The following is a 22,041-nucleotide window of genomic DNA, read 5'->3' as shown; positions in this document are numbered from 1 at the left end:
ATTTGACATCATAAAAGAACACCAAATCAAAGCTTCACAGATGCTTGGAAGTTGGAATTGAAGGATACTGCGCTACTGCATACATTAGTTTGGCAAACAAAACATAAAAGCATGGTCTATTTTTTTTTTTCGCAGTTACAAATACTTATATTAGTATCTTATCGTTGCTTCAATTATAATGGCTTAATACAAAATCGTCATATGGGAGAACAGATACAAATTACTAAATTTTTTTTTGTCAAAGAATAAATTTTTCATTTTACTCGTCAACATAGTTTTGGGCCAAAAGATTTGTTCAAAGGGCCGAATAATGTTTCATATGTTATTGGTCAAACTTTTTGTCACTAAGCAATTGTTGTGCATTATCACCTCTTTTGTCTTTTGCTCACTTATTTCATTTGCAAACGAGTTAAGCATAAATAAGTATCCAAAAAAAGTAAAAATAAAAAAAACCCAATCTAATCTTATTCAAACAATGTATATCGCTTTGGTTTAGGATTTTACATGGTTTAGGTTAATTACTCTATTGGTCCATGATCTTTCGAAATTTTTAATTATGTCCTTATATTTTTTTTAATTCAGTCCTTACACCAAATTTTTTTCAATTAAGTCCCTACCGTGATCAATCTGTATGATTTAATAGAATATTCCGTTTCTAAATTAAAGATTCTCTAACTTTTTTCTAAATCCCTAATTCTCTTTCACTCTAATTTTCATGTAGACAAAAATAACCCTCCCAGAGTTAAACGAAAACTCTTCACTTTCCCAGACTTGGAGAAAAACTCTTCACCCCCTCCTTCGTTCGTTTGTTGCACACTTTGTCATCAGTCGAGATCAACTCTACTGAAACGTTGCAAGAGGGTGTCGCTTCTCCGTTGTCACTGCCATCGTTGTAGGTGTTTCTGCTGCTTCTAGGTAAGACAATACTTAACCTTGTCAGTCATTGAAATGTTTTTCTTCTTTTCTGCTAGGGGAGTTTTGCTTATTAGAGCTTTCTTTTGTTTCTGAAAATAGTTGAATAGAGATTTATGTTATTTTGTTTTTTTTTTTGGTATGTAGTTATGGAGATTCGGATTTCACCATTGAGGTCCACCATGGTGAAAAATTTGTTGACACCGGACACGGATTAGAGTATTTAGGTGGAATAGTTGTGGAGAATTTATATTTTGACGTTGATGAATGGTCATTGTAAGAGATTATGAGTGAGCTAAAGCAATTAGGGTATAAGGGATACGCTAGTTTATGGTACAAGGAACCAGGGATGGATTTGAAGTCAGGTCTTAGAGAGACGAAGTCCGATGGGGATACGATGAGAATGGCTAGGTCACTGGTGTCAAGTTCTTGAAAACATTGCGAGGTAGATGTTGTCGATGAAGTCAGAGAAGGTAACGTGATTGAAATCACTTCTAGTGATGTTGATTATGTGCCAGAGGAAGGTCAAGACAGTGGCAGTGGGTCGATAAAGATTGAAGTGGATGCTGAATCAAAGCCTTCTACTGATGAAGAGGTATTTGATGATAGTGCTAATGATGGTGATCATGAGGATCACTTTAGGCTTGAGATGGAGGATAATGATCCACAATCAAATGCTTTTGAGGGATTCACCGGCCCACTGAATGATGAGGAACCTGCAGTAGCTGGATCAACTCGAGGTGATGAAAGTTTAACGGAGGTTGATGAGCAAGTTGGGGACATCTTTGATGGATATGAGACTGAAGATATAGACAATTATGAGGGAGACTCTGATGATATGATAAAGAAGAGGAGGTTTCCTAAATACAATGAGTCAGAGATGAATAGAGAGTATGAATTTCAGGTGGGACTGAAATTTAAATCACTGAATCAATTTAAAGATGCTATTAAGCAGCATGTCCTACTGAATAACCGGGACAACAGGTTTAGGAAAAATGACTTGTGATGCTTGCCAAATAGGTAAACAAACTAAAAAGTTCTTTCAAATCAAAGGAAGATGTTTCAACTAAGAGACCTTTGGAGTTGTTGCGCATTGATCTTTTTGGTCCGACAAGAACTCATTCTAGGAGAAAGATACTATGGCTTAGTCGTGATTGATGAAAATGATGCTTTTTCAGCCTTTAATATTTTCTGTGAAAAAAGTTCAAAATGAAAAGATCTAAAAATTTCTTCTATTAGAAGTGATCACGGAAAAGAATTTGAGAACTAAAATTTTGAATCATTTTGTGATGATTTTGTTGTAGAAATGAAAAATAGAAGTCTTTAAGAAATGGCAAGAGTTATGCTTTGTGAAAGTGATGTACCTAAATTCCTTTGAGCTAAAGTTGTAAATACTTATGGGTTATGAAAAGGAACTCCTCCAAATCTTAAATACTTGCATGTCTTTGGATGTAAGTGCTTTGTATTGAATACAAAAGACAATCTTGAAAAGTTTGATCTAAAGTCATATGATGTATTTTTATGGGATATTCAACTTCTAGCAAAGCTTATAGAGTATACCACAAAGACTCTAGGACCATTGAGGAAACCATACACGTTACTTTCTATGATTCTAATTCTATTCCAAGTGTTGTGGAAGATAATAATGCAGGTAATCTAGTTAAGAAGAACCAAAAGGAAGCCCAGGTTCAAGAAAAATCTAAACCCTTGCAAGTTGTCCCTAATTCTGATATTGCAAACCATTTTGTAGGAGACAATTTCATTTTATCTCCTACAACTACGAAATTTCCTAGAAGTTCCAACAACCATGAACCAAATATGTTCGAATCTATTCTTAAATCCCCGAAACACTGAGAATGGATATTTCTGAAGAACTATCCTAAAAAATTCATCATTGGAGATCCATCTCAAGGAGTCACAACAAGATCTTTTTTTGGAAGAAGAACGGAAGAAACCAACTTGGCGCTCATTTATCAAATTGAGCCACAAAATGCAAATGAAGCTCTCGGTGATCCTTCTTGGGCCAAGACCATAGAAGATGAACTATAACAATTTGAGAAAAATGAAGTGTGGATGCTAGTACCAAAATCAATTGAAAAAAAAAAGGTGACGGGAATAAAGTAGATCTTTAGGAACAAATTGGGAGAAGATGGAAGCATAGCAAGGAACAAGGCAAGATTAGTGGCACAAGGATATGATCAAGAGGAAGGAGTTGACTTTGATGAATCCTTTGCTCCAGTGGCCCGAATGGAAGTAATCAAGCTTCTTCTTGCTTATATTGTCCATTGTGGTTTTAAACTTTTTGAAATGGATGTTAAATGTGTTTTCTTGACTGGAATTATAAATAGAGAAGTATATGTGGCTAAGCCTCATGGTTTTGAAAATAAAGAATTTCCAAACCATGTTTTTAAACTTTCTAAAACACTTTATAGTTTGAGACAAGATCCCAGAGTGTGGTATGAAAGATTCAGTTCTTTCTTAAAAAGGCACCGTAGATACTACTTTGTTTATTGAAGAGTCTAATGATCATTTTATTCTTGTTCAAGTCTATATGGATGACATTATCTTTGGCTCGGCAAATGAATCCTTGTGTGCCGATTTTAGTAAACTAATGACTAGTGAGTTTAATATGAGCATGATGGAAAAATTAACCTTCGTCTTTGGTCTCCAAATCAAACAAACTCCTAGTGGAACCTTTATACACCAAAAAAATATGCCAAAAAATTAGTTATGAAATTCAAATTAGAAAATGCTCAGCTTATGACACTCCAATGCATCCAAATTCTAGACTTGAAAAAGACAAAAATGGTAAAGATGTGTAGATGAAACTAGAGTTAGGAGAATGATTGGCTCACTAATATACCTTATTTCTTCTAGACCTGACATAGTTCGAAGTGTTAGAGTTTGTTCTAGATTCCAATCATATCCTAAAGAATCTCGTCTTTCAGCCATTAAAAGGATCATTAGATATGTTCATAGCACTTCTGATTTTGGTTTATGGTACTCGATGTCTAATAATTTTTCTGCAGTGGGTTATTATAATGCAAACTTTACTAGAGATAGAGTGGATCGAAGAAGTACTTCAGGAATTTGCTATTTTTTTGGAAGATCTCTAACTGTGTGGTCAAGTAAGAAACAGTCCACCGTAGCACTATCCATTACCGAGGCCAAATATATAGCAGCATCTTCATGTTATTCCCAATTATTATGGTTAAAAACTCAATTGGTCGATTACAAATTAAAAACTAAAAATATTTTCTTACTTTGTGACAATATGAGTGTTATAAATATTTTCAAGAATCCAGTTTTGCACTCAAGAACAAAGCACATTGAAGTGAGATTTCACTCAATAAGAGAACATATTCAAAAAAGAAATATTGATATTCAATTTGTTAAATCGAAAGAACAACTCGCTGATATATTTACTAAACTTTTGGAAGAAGATAGGTTTTTGATGAGCGGATAATTTATACGCTTTTTGGCATTGTTTTTAGGTAGTTTTTAGTAAGTTTAAGCTACTTTTAGGGATGTTTTCATTAGTTTTTATGTTAAATTCACATTTCTGGACTTTACTATGAGTTTGTGTGTTTTTCTGTGATTTCAGGTAATTTCTGGTTGAAATTGAGGGACTTGAGCAAAACTCTGATAGGAGGCTGACAAAGGACTGCTGATGCTGTTGGAATCTGACCTCCCTGCACTCAAAATGGATTTTCTGGAGCTACAGAACTTCAAATAGCGTGATCTCAATGGTGTTGGAAGGTAGACATCCAGAGCTTTTCAGCAATATATAATAGTCCATACTTTATTCGGAAATTGACGATGTAACTTGGCATTGAACGCCAAGTACATGCTGCTGTCTGGAGTTAAACGCCAGAAACACGTCATGATCCGGAGTTGAATGCCCAAAACACGTTATAACTTGGAGTTCAACTCCAAGAAAAGCCTCAGCTCGTGGATAGATCAAGCTCAGCCCAAGCATACACCAAGTGGGCCCCGGAAGTGGATTTATGCATCAATTACTTACTCATGTAAACCCTAGTAGCTATTCTAGTATAAATAAGATAAGTTACTATTGTATTAGACATCTTTTGACAGTTTAATCTTTTGACTTTTTAGTCTTTGATCATTTGGTCTTTTGATCATGGAGAGGGCTGGCCATTCGGCCATGCCTGAACCTTTCACTTATGTATTTTCAACAGTGGAGTTTCTGCACACCATAGATTAAGGGTGTGGAGCTCTGCTGTACCTCAAGTTTTAATACAATTACTATTACTTTTTATTCAATTCTCTTTTATTCTTATTCCAAGATATACGTTGCACAACACTTTGATGAATGTGATGATCCGTGACACTCATCATCATTCTCACCTATGAACGTGCGTGACTGACAACCACTTCCGTTCTACTCTAGGCTGGGCGCATATCTCTTAGATTCTCCAACAGAATCTTCGTGGTATAAGCTAGATAGATGGCGGCATTCATGAGGATCCGGAAAGTCTAACCTTGTCTGTGGTATTCCGAGTAGGATCCTGGGAATCCGGAAAGTCTAACCTTGTCTGTGGTATTCCTAGTAGGACTCCGGTATTGAATGACTGTGACGAGCTTCAAACTCCTGAAGGTTGGGCGTGATGACAAACGCAAAAGAATCAATGGATTCTACTCCAACCTGATTGAGAACCGACAAATGATTAGCCGTGTTGTGACAGAGCATTTGGACCATTTTCACTGAGAGGATGGGATGTAGCTATCAACAAGGGTGATGCCTCCAGACGATTAGCCGTGCAGTGACAGCGCATAGGACCATTTTTCCGAGAGGATTAAAAGTAGCCATTGATGATGGTGATGCCCTACATACAGCTTGCCATGGAAAGGAGTAAGAAGGATTGGATGAATGTAATAAAAAAGTAAAGATTCGAGAGGAGCACAGCATCTCCATACGCCTATCTGAAATTCCCACTATTGATTTACATAAGTATTTCTATCCTATTTTATTTTCTTTTTTATTATTAATTTTTGAAATCCATAAACATTTAATATGCCTAACTGAGATTTACAAGGTGACCATAGCTTGCTTCATACCAACAATCTCTGTGGGATCGACCCTTACTCACGTAAGGTATTACTTGGATGACCCAGTACACTTGCTGGTTAAGTTGAACGGAGTTGTGTCCACACATAGCCAAGAGCCACAATAATGATTCCATACAACAACAAAGAATACTACATTGATGTGATCACAATTTCGTCCACCAGTTTTCAAACTAAGAACTTATTTAGGCATTCTTTGTTATGACTCATTGTTTTAAGCGTGCTAATGTAGCGTGTGAAGATTTTGTCTCACATATCATTATGAGATATTTTTAGATAGATGAAGAGCCTTCTAATAAGAACTTCGAGGCTAGCTTTAATTTTTGAAGAATATACCAAGTGGGACAAGCAAATCTGCTGATTTTAAGTGGTCCTTGTGTTTTCTTAACTCTTCCTTTTGGGCCTAAAATGAGTTTCTTTTTTATGAGTGGAACTCATTGATTTTTGTTAAAAATTAATTCACATTCTTTAGATTTGTATTTTTGTACATTAAATATTTATTTCAATTACAATCTGTTCAACTTTTGTCAAACCCTTTTTTAAGATAGTCTCTATTAGGTTCTATCTTTTGTCTTTCCAAGAAGCATTCATAATTTATTGCATTTGCCATAACTCTCATATCACATCATTTTTTCAACTTGCAAACTCTAAATATTTCTCATTATCATTATTTCATTTTTTAAGAAATTGCAACTCTTCTGTACCATAAAGATGAGAAAGAAAATTGCTATTCGAAGAGACACGTTTGTTCATAACCAACCCAGAATCCCAAAAACCTCTCGAAAACCAACTCACATTCATATTCACATTCACTCTCTCTCTCCTTTTCCTCTGCACATGGAACTCATGGCTAGAACTAAATCTACTGCTCGTCATTCGTCTGCTTCCCATGCAGCCAAAATTTCTCATCCTCCATCACGCGCTAGTAGGAAAACATCCAATGGCAGAAGAGGAACCTCGTTCTCCTCCTTGTCATCCTTCTACAAGACCTAACCCTTAGTCTGTTTCTTGTCCTCCTCCTCCTCCTCCTCCTCCTCCTCCTCCTCATTCTCAAAAAGGTAACCATCGTATCCTTCTTTGTTTAGTCAAAGAACCCTCTGATCATAACCTTTTTACTTTCAAAGTTCACTTTGCAAATTTACCACACTCACATTTCAACCCTCTTCATTTTTCATCAGCAATAAACGTCGAATTTTATAAAGTTGTTATTGTCAAATGTCCATTTTGCTCTTTATATCTTGTTGATCTTTCTTCTTTAGCTGCCCAAGGACTTGATTTTATTGAAAACATTGAATTTCTGGATTGGAACCATCTTTTTATTATTCAAAAATCAGTTTATCCTGACCTAGTTCGTGAGTTCTATGCTAACATGACCTACCATAATGAGAATATTCACTCTTATGTTTAGGACATGAAATAAATTTGAACCAAAAAATAATTAGTGAAGTCCTAGATTACACTGATGTTGGTGTTAATGCTTATACTTTTGGAAAATGGATGAAAACTTAGATCTTTCGTACCAAGATGCCTTAGCCTCTGTATATGTAAAAATTTCTCTTATTCATGGTCTTACTCCTACCCACAAAGCCCTAGGTCCTATCCGTGCTCGACTCCACAAAATCATAAACCACATAATCTTCCCTCAAAGCAATTCATAGCAAAGAGTTTCATTTTATGACACATTAATTTTGTATGCCATTCTTATAAAAATTAAAATTTTATTTGTATATTTGATTATGAGGCATATGTATGATTGTATCAAGAGTGATAAGAATTTGTCACTTTTTTATGACATATTTTTAACTTGCTTCTTAGAATATTTTGGTATTGACCTGACCCATGGATCCTATGAAAATAAAAACTCTTACCTAAAAGGAGGTGGTGTAGTTAAGCAACAAAAAAAAAAGACCAATCTATTTGAAAATAGTGGATCTCAATGAAAAAGAAGAGTTTGAAGACATTCCTCATAGATCAACCACTGGAACATCTGCTTCTTGAAGTCGCAAGATTCTTCTGAATGGTGTTGTCAAATATGTCTTACAGAAATTCGTAAATCTGTCCAACCACCTCATCTTTTCTAGCCAACAAGAGAAAAAAATTGTTGTTCACAATGAAAATACATTGCATAAGTCAAGAGATTAAGTGTCTGTACTTTTGAAGTACATGGACAATCTGAACAATGACAAAAGACCACAGTCAGATCACGAGAAGCCCCTAGACACGGAGTATGAAAGCTCGAATGCTTAAGAATGTCTTCTGCTGTAGATTTCAAATTGTGTTTCTAATATCTCTAAATTTATGATGTATGTTTCTGCTACTATTTTTTATACTTTCGGGATGGCTATAAAACTGAATTAATTTTCTAACACTTTTTTTGTGATAATTTTATCTTTTGTATCTAACATATCTCTTACAGGGCTATTTGATATTTTTGTTCCTTTGTTGATGATAAAATGGAGAGTAGTACATGATATAGGATAAATTGCTAAATGTGTTTGAGTATGTGATTGGGTAGTACCATGATATTTTGATAGGACAGATTGTTATATGTGGTTGATTATTGCTGATTTTTGATATTTTGATATACTTGGTTATTGCTTTTAGATAACTTTTGCATAAGTACTTTGATAAGTTGCATTCGATTGCATTCTTTGGTGTATCATTGAAAATTTGTGACTTAGGTAATTAGTATAAAGCCCATCAAGTGGAAGCACAAAGTACAAAAGATACGGAGAGCCATTCATGCAAGCCAAAAAGGCATAACTAAAGGGATATCTCTAATCTCAAATTGTATTTCAATTCTCTTAAATTTATTATAATGATGTTTGTCATTAAGGGAGAAATTGTTGAATTTAAAAAATAATAATAATCATATTTTTAGTGATGACAAATTTATATTTGATTAGGTTTAAAAGTCCAATATTTAAGGATAATTCTATGGTCCTGATGGAAAGATTCTTCTTTACCTGCTGATGCATCGTGTCACACCGTAGAAAGTAACATGTGTCTTGGAATCTTAGTGCGTCTTGTAAGTTGTTGTAGATAGGACTAAGAGTTTGCAGAAAGGGCCCCATGGTTCAGAGAATTTGTCTTGTGAATAATTGTGACGAGAGATTATTAGAGGCTTATTAAGACTTAAGTGTAGGTAAATATTTCATATATTATTTTAATATAAAGTTAATAATGGTCTATTTGATGGGCCTAAGAGCGTGATAGTGAGGTGGGCCGTGTAAATGGGGTGAATGCAGTAATGGATTCAGACCTGTGCTAGTGCAATACGATAAATTTGCTAATAAATTTATTTATATGTTCATTTAAAGCTTGTAATAACTTTTTTATATTTAACGCATATTTCAAAACTTATTTTTGTATCAACCTTAACTATCAAATGGAGTTGATTAGAACTTTAGAAGTCCGATGATTTTATGCGATAAAAATATATGTTAAATTTATTATATAATTATATATAAAAGAGAATAATTTACTTTCTAATTTCCATTAAGCAATTGCTTATATAATTCAATTTGTATCACTCAAATTTTTCATCGAATTAAACATAAATAATTAATTTTAGGTATCTATAGTTTAATTAAATTCTCGATTAGCAACTTTAACTTATAAAGTTTGTAAGTAGATTCAATTAGATATTGAGTAACTATCGTTATTGTTATTTTTTTTTCTAGAGAAAGGAATATTCAATCGGATATTGCACTGGTATAATTTATTTTTTAAAAGAAAAAACTGTATCTACAATTTTTTGGTCATGGACTAGAAGAACCAAATCAACTGGCTCATATTGAATTCTGATGCAGGCCCAAATCCACAATCATATGCCCAGAAAAATATTAAACTTTAGAATGAGAATCATGTGGCATTTGGGATTTGCAATTGATTGGCAATTGTTTGTGATAAAAAAATTGAATCACCAAAAAATTGGGATCCAATTATTCACAATCTGCCATAAATCTATCCACATGATTGAGAAGGAATTAATCACTATTAATTCATGAGAAATCAATATCTCTGATCCCTAGGAATTTCACCCATCACAAATCTTCATTTCAATTCCTTTGAGTTTCTAATCACCTACTATCCAATTTTCCTTTTACATTCCTGTAATTTATAATTCCTGCCATTTATATTTCAGCTCTTATTTACTTGTAATTTACACTTTAGCTATTTACATTTCAGTTCTTACTTTCTTGCACTTTAAGTTTCATCTATTACATTTTCAGTCATTTAATTCATGTTATTTTACTTTCAGTCATTTTAATTCTGTTATTTATATTTTTGTATTTTACTTTCATGTTGAATATATCAAAAAATCACAAATTGTTTGCTAAATTAAAACACCATTTAACTAAAATTATTTAATCTACTAATCTCCGTAGAATTGATCTCGCTCTTGTGAGTATTACTATTTAATACAACCCAATATACTTGCCGGTAATTACGTGAAACTAATTTTTTCGTATCATAAACCAATGTCTTCTACGGTGTCTCACAACCCTTCAGGATGGCTCTTCCTAGAATAGAAATCTTTCTTTTTCTTGACTTCGTTTTTTTGTTATTTTTTTTAAAATACAATGGAGGCCATCAACCTTAAAACAATACAATAAGACCAAAATAACCTATAATAGAATATTAGCAAATTCATCGTATTGCACGAGCATAGGTCTTTCTTTTTTTTTGGTCAACACGAGCATAGGTCTGAATCCATCACTACATTCACCCCACTGACACGGCCCACCTCACTATTACGCTCTTAGGCCCATCGAATAGACCATTAACTTTATATTAAAATAATATATTCTTATCCTACTTAATATTTATAAAAGAAAGAAATATTTACCTACACTTAAGTCTTAATAAGCTTCTAATAATCTCTCGTCACAATTATTCACAAGACAAATTCTCTGAACCATGGGGCCCTTTTTGCAAACTCCTAGTCCTATCTGCAACAACTTATAAGACGCACTAAGATTTCAAGACACATGTTACCTTCTACGGTGTGACACGATGCATCAGCAGGTAAGGAAGAATCTTTCTATCAGCACCATAGAATTATCCAATATTTAATGCATGTGCTAGTGATGTATGCCCAAGTTTACTTGTGCAACCCAAAGTAAAAGAACAATGTGCCTAAAATGTAGTTACTTGGATCAAGTCTACAACCCAACTCATTAGGTTCATGAAGGAAAAAAAAATTGTTGGAGATGGAGTTTTGACAATTTGAATGAGGAGTAAAAAAAAATGCATCACTTTTTAACTTATCATCAAAGAAGAAAAAGAAGGGAAAAGCAAATTTTGGAGGCCAAGTCAAATCAATAAATACAAAATCAAATCTTCAAGTCAAGGATGTTTAGAAGAAAAAGATAAACATAATTTACTAGTCTTTGTGCACACAGAATAACTTGTTGAAATTACTTTAAAAAGTGATTTAAATAAAAAGAAAATTGAGGTTATTTATCTCTGCTGCAAATCAAAGGCCAAAAATAAAATTTAGAAACAAAGTTTAATTTAAAGGTGTTGATTATGACCGTGTATTTCTTTTTTTTTTTTGTCCTATTTTTATTCCATTCTTTATGATGTATAATTACTTTTGCAGATTCAGTAGAATAAATTTTTGGTGTTGTAATTTAAAAAAAAAAAATAAAAGAGGTTCTAGATTTAAATTCCCATTTTTCTAGGCCATTGAAAAATTTTTAGAGTAAACAAAAAAAATCAATAATAGAATCATGCAAAACTATATTTTGTAAATCATATTTTGCATTGTCAAAAATAATATCAACGAGAAAAGCATGAAGAATTTTTATGGTTACAATGGATAATAAAACACAAAGTTATTTATAATAAATTACTTAGTAAACTCTCTTGACATTTTTCATTCTAATATGTAGTGTAAAATTTATTTTTCATTCTAAAAGTATTTGAAATTTTTCAAGAATAAAATTCAAACAAATTAAACGTTATAAATATCTTTAAATTTAATTTAAAAAAATAAAAATAAAAGATATACTTTATCCTAAAATTTATTATATTGTCATATTCTTATGATGTATCTCTAACTTTCAATTATATTTTAAAAAAAGTTTTATTTAAAAATAATTTTTAAATATTAACATACATAATAATTAAACAGTTTTATTGTCAAAATCAAAGTCGTAACATGCTAATCTAGAGAAGTAACATGAATTTGTATATGTTAGTTATTCTGAAATATAAATATATAAAATTATCCTTGTTAATTGTCATGTTCTTAATTTCTTATATATATTACCTTTTTTTTTCTATTAGCATCTACTTAAATAAAGACATAAAAAATATTTTTTTATAAAAATATTTATATTAAAAATATAGTTTATTTGTTTAGTTATATTTTAAATAAAAATAATATTTTTATAATATATTAAAATCAAATTCTATAATTTATCATCTAATAATAAAAAAATATCTTTACATAAAAATAATTATATAATTTTTATTATAGTATCTTCACTTATGCATTATAATGTCATCATCTATATTCGTCCGCAGCCTACTACTATAAACATTTCATATTTATTGACATTGTGAATGGGTAAGAGGACTTTATCCCATATTCCTATATTCCTATGATAACTAGAATCCTATCCTATTTCAATTAATGACGATAGAAATTAAAATGTTAATTATATATATATATATATATATATATATATATATATATATATATATATATATATATAATCCTGTAAAATTGAAAACCCTTTTTTCTTTTCTGAAGAAATGGTTTGGTATCTCCCAATTATACACAATTAACAAGGAGCTGAAATTTGGCTAGCATTTCCTCCCAAATTCAACTTGCATTAATCCATATAATTGAGGAGAGTACCCTTCTTTCGCTTTTTCCGTATCCATTAATAAATAAAATATGTGTCCCTTTCAAGTCTCTTAATTTTTATTTTATTAAATTTTATTTATAAAAAATAAACGGGTTGACAAAATCATTCATAAGTGTTGTAAAATAAATAAAAGATATATAAAATGAATATGTATAAATAGAAGACTCTATTATTAATAGGAAAAAAAACAGATAGGTTCCTGACTTTTCAAACTTTTGACAAATACATCCTTGACAAAATTTAAATACAAAAAAGTTCCTGACTTTAACAAACGGAAGACAATTTAGTCCTTCCGTCTATTTGCCTCTCATACACCTAACGGAACTGGCTGACGTGGCTGAAACGGTGTACAGGTGTCCGTTACGGTGCCACATTGGAAGGGGAAAAAAGTTCGAAGGACAAATAAGTCATTGACGTCATTTTACAAATAAAGTTCGAAGGACAAATAGGTCCTTGAGAATTTTTTTTCATTATACTTCTATTATGCTTCTATTATGAGAATTTAGTTTATAAAATTAGGCTAATTTTTTTTTTGTATAGAAAAAATATTGGTGTTTTTGTTGAAAATGGGAGAATGTGGTGTAATTATAGATGGGTGGATTTTTTTGTGGGAAGTCAACACATGGGGGCGTGGTGCAACACGTGGGGACGTGGTGAACACGTGGCATCATTCTGACCAACACGTGGGGGGCGTGTTGAACACGTGGCAGCCAACACGTGGGGGCGTGTTGAATAATTTTCACAATACTGTAATACACTTCAAATGTCAATATTCAACCAAAACACCAATTTTCTTTCCATATTAAAAATAATTTCTGATAAAATTATGCTTGTATTTTGAAATCTAGTTAACTTGTTTTATTCTACAATTTAAATTATTTATATTAAAATTGTAGAAATTGGGCTTGTTATGTTTCTACTCTTTTTCTTAAATTGCATTAGTTTAGTTTTAGTGCATTTGTGTATTATATTAGAATTTGTTAAATTGCATTAGTTCAGTTTTCATCATACCAGTGGCATTAGTTAGCATCAGTTCATTTATGCATCAAGTTAGCATTAGTTCATTTGTGCATCATTTATGTATTAAGTTAGCATTAGTGCATTTGTGTATTATATTAGAACTAGTATTTTTATGCATAATAACATTACGAGAATATTTTTTTTTAATTATAGTTCACTTTGTTCTAACAGTATAAATTATGCATGACACAAAAGATTTATAAAATCAAACTACTTTTACAAAAAAGTCGTAAGTTGACAAAAGTTTCTGACTAAGAAGACCAATATATCTGCAGATAAAAAATTAAATAATAAGATTTTTAGTTATTATTTTTATATGAAAAAGTCTAATTTTTTATTAGTAATTAATTTTAACATTCGTTATCTAAAATTTAAAATAATTTAATGTGTATAATTTTACATTTAAAATATTTTAATTGTAAAAAAATATCGAATGACATATTTTGATTTGTCAAATTACTAATATAAAATATAATTATATATAGAATAAAAATAGTAGAGAGAAATATAAAAATGGAGAGAGGTAGATGAGAGAATTTAGGAAATGAGTTTATTAATTTTGAAAAAAAAATTCTCAAGGACCTATTTGTCCTTCGAACTTTATTTGTAAAATGACGTCAAGGACTTATTTGTCCTTCGAACTTTTTTCCCCTTCCAACGTGGCACCGTCACGGACACCTAGACACCGTTTCAGCCATGTCAGCCAGTTCCGTTAGGTGTATGAGAGGCAAATAGACGGAAGGACTAAATTGTCCTCCGTTTGTTAAAGTCAGGGACTTTTTTATATTTAAATTTTGTCAGGGATGTATTTGTCAAAAGTTTGAAAAGTCAGGGACCTCTTTATCTTTTTTCCTTATTAATATAATTAGCTCAATAATATTTATATATATATATATAATAATATTATATGTTGTATTGTGTATATATATACAAAGATAGAAAGAAGTATTAAAAATAAAGAGAGAGAGAATTGCATTTGTTTATTGTTACTATCTCAATATAATAAAGATGATTAATATTGCTATTAATATTATATGTAAAGAGTAATAGAAAATAGAATTTAAAATACTTATAAAATAAAAGAAGAGAAAGAATTGTAGTAGAAATATAAGAAGAAGAGTATTTGATTGTAACATAAAGAGAGAATAGATTTCTTATTACTTGCTTTTCACTGTACGTATTACTTCATATCAAGTTCTTATTTATAGGCAAACACATGGCATCATTTTCAAACATTATTTAATAATATTCCCTTTGAAAACCTGAGACTTGTGGAAAATAGAAATCCACCTCAGGCAATCTTATCACAACAATAACAAAAATTTTAATCATACTATATGTGTATAAAAAATAATACCAATTCAGTTATTCATATAAAATAATATATTTTTGTACGTTTTTTTTATTAAATGGAGTATTAAACTCGTTATTAAGTTTATAATTTAATTAGAATTTAGAGGTTTAATTAGTTCTTAAAATTTAAAATTTAAAATTAAACTTAAAAATTTAAGAAACAGTATATTTTATATTTTTTACAAAACGTATTACCATTCGACGTATAAAATATGTATTAAACTATAAAAAATATATATTAAAATATATTAAATAATATATATTTATATATAAATATATAATAATTAATTTAATAACTAATTTTTTTGTGTACATTAACTTCTACATTTAGATACCTAACCTATAAAGAAAAAAGACACAGGCAACAAATAAATGAATTAAGGGTAGTTGGCTTCCTAATTCCTACATACAGCAAATGACAGAGATAGAGATGTCAAAAATTTTCAAGAGGCGGAATTTTCGCGGAGACCATCTTGAATGGAGTCTTAGTAGGGGAAAATTTTTTTCGTGTAGATGGGAGATAGGGAGCGAAATTCTTCCGAGACAACCGTGGGGACCGAGCGGGGATTCCCGCCCCATCTCCGATAATTTCCCGAATTTTTTAACTTACTTAATAACTCTTACTTTATTTCTAATATAGGGGGCTTTTTAGTAATTTCACTCATTGAAAAATCCTAACTTTATTGTTCAAGATTTTATTTTATGGACTATAATTTGTTATGTTATATTTGTAACACCCTACCATACAGAGTCTTATGCTTAAGTCATAATTCAGAGATGGCAAGGTATTACGACCTCTAAAATAAAAATTTAGTACGTATAATAGTATGAATGATTGATTATAACTAGGAGCCTTTGTAGAAAAAGGGGTAAACAAAAATCGCAACTCTAAAGCGCAACACTCCGATCGATAACGTAACGAACAAGGATAAACCAACGCGAGATTATATATATACAAGGGAGTGTCAAAAACAGGAATATCAAGACTCAAGATCCAGCTGCGAAGATAACCGGTCCGAGCATAGCGATATATACATATGATAAAAATAAGGAAAACCCCAAAGGAAACCCAAAGGGACACAAATACATAAAACCTAATCTCCAAAATCTCCCATAAGAGGAGTCATCACAGTTTGTATTATTTAATGGAGATAAAAGTATCTAAGCAAAACATATAAACCAAAACATAGTCCCGAGAACAAAGGATCTTCGCAATTATAGAAGTCTCCAGCATGCCTCAGCGGGAAACCTCACGTCCTGCATCTGAAAACCACAAAATTCGCATGGGTGAGAACCATAGGTCCCCAGCATGGTAACAGCTTCCACATATATAATACATAATAATGGAGGAAAGCCAAAGGCAATCCTAGAACTTCCTTCAGATAATGTCAAAACTTATAAACAGGCTAAACCATAAGGGGCATCTGATTAAAGATTCTTCAGTCTAACTATTACTTCCCTTTCCAATTCCTTCAGACCTCCCAACCACCAGTAGGAGTATAAAGTAGCAAACACAGTTATATCAAGTAAGAAATATACAATTAGGAACGAGTAAGGCATTTAGACAATTAGCAAGTAATATGCAGTCAAATAGGCAATCTCAAACAATTCATATAGTATGCATATGATGAATGCCTGTCCCTAGTGGCTGATGATATCATCTGTCGGTTATAGAGCCAACCCGACAAGTCCTGGCAGTTAACCATTGGACTGTCCCTCTGTCGTGTCTCCCCAACTTGAGTCATGCTCAGTATAACTTGATCATAATCATGATCCATATCCATCACCCTCACTGGTGAATATTTATCCATCACCATCACTGGTGAATATTTATCCATCACCATCACTGGTGAATATTTTTGGGGTTGAGCTCGTCCGGGAATTTCACAGTGCCCGGCCACCCTGACGACATAGGGTCAAAAGAGCTTCAAGTCTCGACCTAGAGCACGTGGTGGCTAGCCACTGCTTTCTCCTAGGGAAACTCTCATCTCCGATAATAGAAGTGCAACATTCACAATTCATTCAACAGCATATATATAAGTTTATACATAGCCATAATCATGGCCCCGCCGTAACACGGCAATAATCCAGCCATCCGGCTCACGGTTAAATCCATAACCAGCCACCCGGCTCACGGTTAAATCCATAACCAGCCGTTTCATCAACAATTACAGCCTTTCGGCCCATGGCATAACAAGCACTTCCACCACCATCCTCCGCATCTCACATAATCATGCTTGATCCTCATTGATCATTCATTTTCCCTTGCTTCACTCGCAAGTTACCACATTCACTAGCCTTTCTTCTCATAGCTAGACATATCATAATGATTTAAGATATAAGTGGTGAGATCGGAGGCTTAGAAGTATGAGATTTGGCTTTTAAAACTCAAAAATCAACTTTGGGATGAAAATAGGGCCACGCGTACGCACACTCCACGCGCACGCGTGGATGGCCTCAAAAACTCATCGACACGTAAGCGTCATGCATGCTAACGCGTGGATTGAAAACTATCCAAACGACGCGCACGCGTCAACCACGCGCACGCGTGGGTACTCTCGTGCCCCAGGCACAAAACTGGCACAGTTCTGGCATAACTCTCTGGAAAATGGCTGGGCATTGGGTGCAGCACATCGGCGCGCCCGCGCACATCACGCGTACGCGTGGATGGCGTTTTCTGGAAGATCGGCACGTACGCGCCAAGTGCGCCTACGCGCGAGGGGTATTTCTGCTAAAAATTTTCTAAGTTAAAAGCTGCAGAATTCACAGATTCAAACCCCTATCTTCCAATGGACATAACTTCCTCATTTTAAATCATTTTTCATCCGTTCTTTGAACGGCATGGACATCCCGGATCAAATTTCATTTCTAAACAGATTTGGCGCAAAACAGAGATCCGTAGTCCAAGTTATGTCCCGTCAAAGTATGCCCCAAAACCATGTTTTTCATACAAAACCACAACATGCCATTTTCAAAACAAGCCATATTCAACTCTTTTCAAAATCAATCAAAACATGCCATTTTCATCCCTTTTCTTTGAAATCAATCAAAATATATCAATTTCAACATCAAGCCTTCTCAACTCACACATTGACACTTTACCACAATTTATCAAAATCACTATCTCATCATTTTAACCCACTTCACCCAAGTGGCCCAAACTCAAACATATTGACATATCATATACTCTTCCTCATGCCAATTCTCAACAACACCAATTTCACTAAATCATCATTGTACACAATCAATATCATACTCACCATCAACATGGTTCAACCCACAATTCAACCATAACCAATCATCAAGCATATATCACAACGTGCATCTTTCTCATACATCATACCATCAAGGCATCATTAATCATCATCACATATATGACCACATCATATATATCAACAATTCAACAACATCAACAATTCAATGCCTATCTTAGGGCCTCTAGCCTAAGTATTTCCTACCACATTACATATTAGATACGGGAAACCGAAACCATACCTTAGCCGATTTCCCAAGCTCAACCGGAGCACTTCCAAATCACTTATCCACAAGATATCAAGGCCTCAACACCTCCAAGAACAGATTTTTCACCACCAAATCCCTTTTTCCAAGCTTTTCAAAATCACCACTCAAGTTCCAATATTCACATATACACAACCTAAGCCACAATCATCATACCATACACAACATCTCAATACCCAAACATCATAGAACAATAAATTACACTAGGGTTGAGAATCTTACCACACCCAAGGTTCAAGGAGACAAGATTAACCTTCTCCTTCAAGAGAGTTGGGTCCTATAACATCAAAGAGCCCAAAATCTCAACATTTTTGCTCATAAAACTCGAAAACAAGGCTGGAATTTCGAAGAGAAAAACGTGGCTTACCTTAAGATTAATTGTATGAGTTTTGTAGAGCTCTCCGCGGTGAACGCGTGGCCGCAAACGGAGCGGCAATCGGAGCTCTAGATCAAAAGTTATGGTGGTTTGAAGATCAAGTGAGAGAAAGAAGGTTGAGAGAGTGTTCTTCCCCCATTCTCTCTAACTTTCAGCGTGTTTTGAGTGTTGTGAGGAGAGAGCGTGCTGAAAACTAGGGTTTTGGTTAGTTATGTTGGGCCAAGGGCCCACTTTGGGTCCGGTTTGGCCCGTTCGGTCCAATCTTGGCCCGAATTCTATAAAATTGGTACCGAAATTCTCGTCTCAATCTCCTCTATCATATTTAGCCATAAAAATTACATTTTAGGCTTTCTAGAATAAATTCTCATTTCTGGGTTAATTAGCCGTTAATTAACCGGGTTTTACATCCTACCCACCTAATTGGGAATTTCGCCCACAAAATTCAAATGCAATTACCTGAGAATAAATGCGGATAATCCATTTGCATCTCCGACTCAAGTTCCCAAGTGTGTTCCTCAACACCGCCTCGACTCCATGCCACTTTGACTAATGAAACCTCTTTTCCACGCAACCGTTTGACACTAGTATCATCAATTCTGACTGGAGCCACTGGAAGCGTCAAATCTTCCCTTAACTGAACCGACTCAGGTTCTAACACATGGCTAGCATCAGGAGTGTACTTCCGAAGCTGCGACACGTGAAACACGTCGTGCAGATTCGAAAGAAGAGGTGGTAGAGCCATCCGATACGCCACCGGTCCAATCCTCTCCAAGATTTGAAATGGACCAATGTATCGAGGATTCAACTTCTTTGCCTTAATCGCCCTACCTACTCCTGTAGTTGGAGTAACCTTAAGGAAAACATGATCTCCTTCCTCAAATTCTAAGGGCTTTCACCTCTGATCGGCGTAACTCTTTTGACGACTCTGCGCCGTAAGCATCCTTTCACGGATTTTCTTGACTTGTTCAGTAGTCTCAGCTATCATTTCCGGCCCTAACAAGCTTTTCTCTCCAGCTTCATACCAACATAGCGGAGATTGACATTTCCTCCCATACAAGGCCTCATACGGAGCCATTCCGATGCTCGCATGATAACTATTATTGTATGCAAACTCCACTAATGGCATATACCGATCCCAACTCGCCGGTTGGTCCAAAACACAAGCTCTCAACAAATCCTCTAGTGTTTGGATCGTCCTCTCGGATTGACCATCTGTTTAAGGATGGTAAGCCGTGCTCAAGCTTAATCGGGTTCCAAAAGCTTTCTGAAATGCACCCCAAAACCTTGAAGTGAAACGAGGATCTCTATCAGAGATTATAGTAGCAGGTACACCATGAAGTCTCACAATCTCCTTTATGTATAACCGTGCTAGCTCCTCAAGGGTGTAAGTCATCCGAATGGGCAAAAAGTGAGCTGACTACGTCAGTCGGTCCACAATCACCCAAATAGCATCAAAACCAGCCCTAGTCCTTGGCAATCCAGACACAAAGTCCATTGCAATACTTTCCCACTTCCATTGTGGAATCTCTAAAGGTTGCAACATCCCGGAAGGTCTTCGATGTTCAATCTGTACCTTTTGACAAGTTAAGCACTTTGATACATATTCCGCCACATCATTCTTCATACCCGGCCACCAAAACATCGCCTTTAAATCATGGTACATCTTAGTACTTCCCGGGTGAATGGAGAATCCACTTTTGTGTGCCTCCTTTAAAATATCTTGTCTCAAAGTGCCAACATCCGGCACAATGATCCTACCCTTGAATATCCATAACCCATCTTTTTCTCCCGACACTCTCCACTGTTTTCCTTGCTCAATAGCCGGTAACACCTTCCATAATGCTTCATCATTTTGATGAGCCTTTAGGAGTTCCGACTTAAAGTCACTTGAGACTTCTAATCGGCTCAAACACAAAGTTCCGGATACTTCTCGAGCACCAATTTTCAGACTCTCGAATCCCTTGAGCAACTTTTCCTCTTGAAGCATCATCCAAGCCGCATATAACGACTTCCGACTTAACGCATCCGCCACTACGTTCGCCTTTCTCGGATGGTAATGCAACTCAAAGTTGTAGTCCTTCAACAATTCCATCCACCTTCTCTGCCTCATATTAAGCTCTTTCTGATCAAAGAGGTACTTCAAGCTCTTATGATCAGAGAAAACTTGGAACTTAACCCCATAGAGGTAATGCCTCCACACCTTCAAGGCAAACACAACCGCAGCGAGTTCCAAATTGTGTGTAGGATAATTCACTTCATGCGGTCTCAACTGTCGTGAGGCATACACCACCACATTATGATGCTGCATCAGCACGCACCCTAGAACCTTTAATAAGGCATCACAATACACCTCAAATGGCTCATTCGGCTCGGGTAACACTAACACAGGTGCAGTGGTCAACTTTTTCTTCAATGTCTGAAAGCTCTCCTCGCACTCAGGAGTCCAAACAAACAGAGTGTCTTTGCGGGTTAACTTTGTCATTGGCAAAGCTATCTGTGAAAAGCCCTTGATAAACCTTCGGTAATAGCCAGCTAAACCCAGAAAACTCCTTATCTCTGTTACGGTGGTTGGTTGCTTCTAATCCATCACAGCCTCCACCTTAGTTGGATCTACGGCTATTCCCTTCTTACTCACCACGTGACCCAAAAACTTCACCTCACTCTTCCAAAACTCGCACTTAGATAGTTTTGCATAAAGTTTCTTCTCCTTTAGAATCTGCAACACGGTTCTCAAGTGTTCCGCATGCTCTTCTTCAGTCTTGGAATAAATCAGTATGTCATCAATGAAGACAACAACGAATTTATCCAAAAACGGACGGAAAACTCTATTCATGTAGTCCATAAACACTGCAGGAGCGTTCGTCAACCCGAAAGACATTACAGTATACT

This window comes from Arachis hypogaea, chromosome 2 (genome assembly GCF_003086295.3).
Source record: "Arachis hypogaea cultivar Tifrunner chromosome 2, arahy.Tifrunner.gnm2.J5K5, whole genome shotgun sequence".
Lineage (NCBI taxonomy): Eukaryota > Viridiplantae > Streptophyta > Magnoliopsida > Fabales > Fabaceae > Arachis > Arachis hypogaea.
This window is presented reverse-complemented; position numbering follows the sequence as displayed.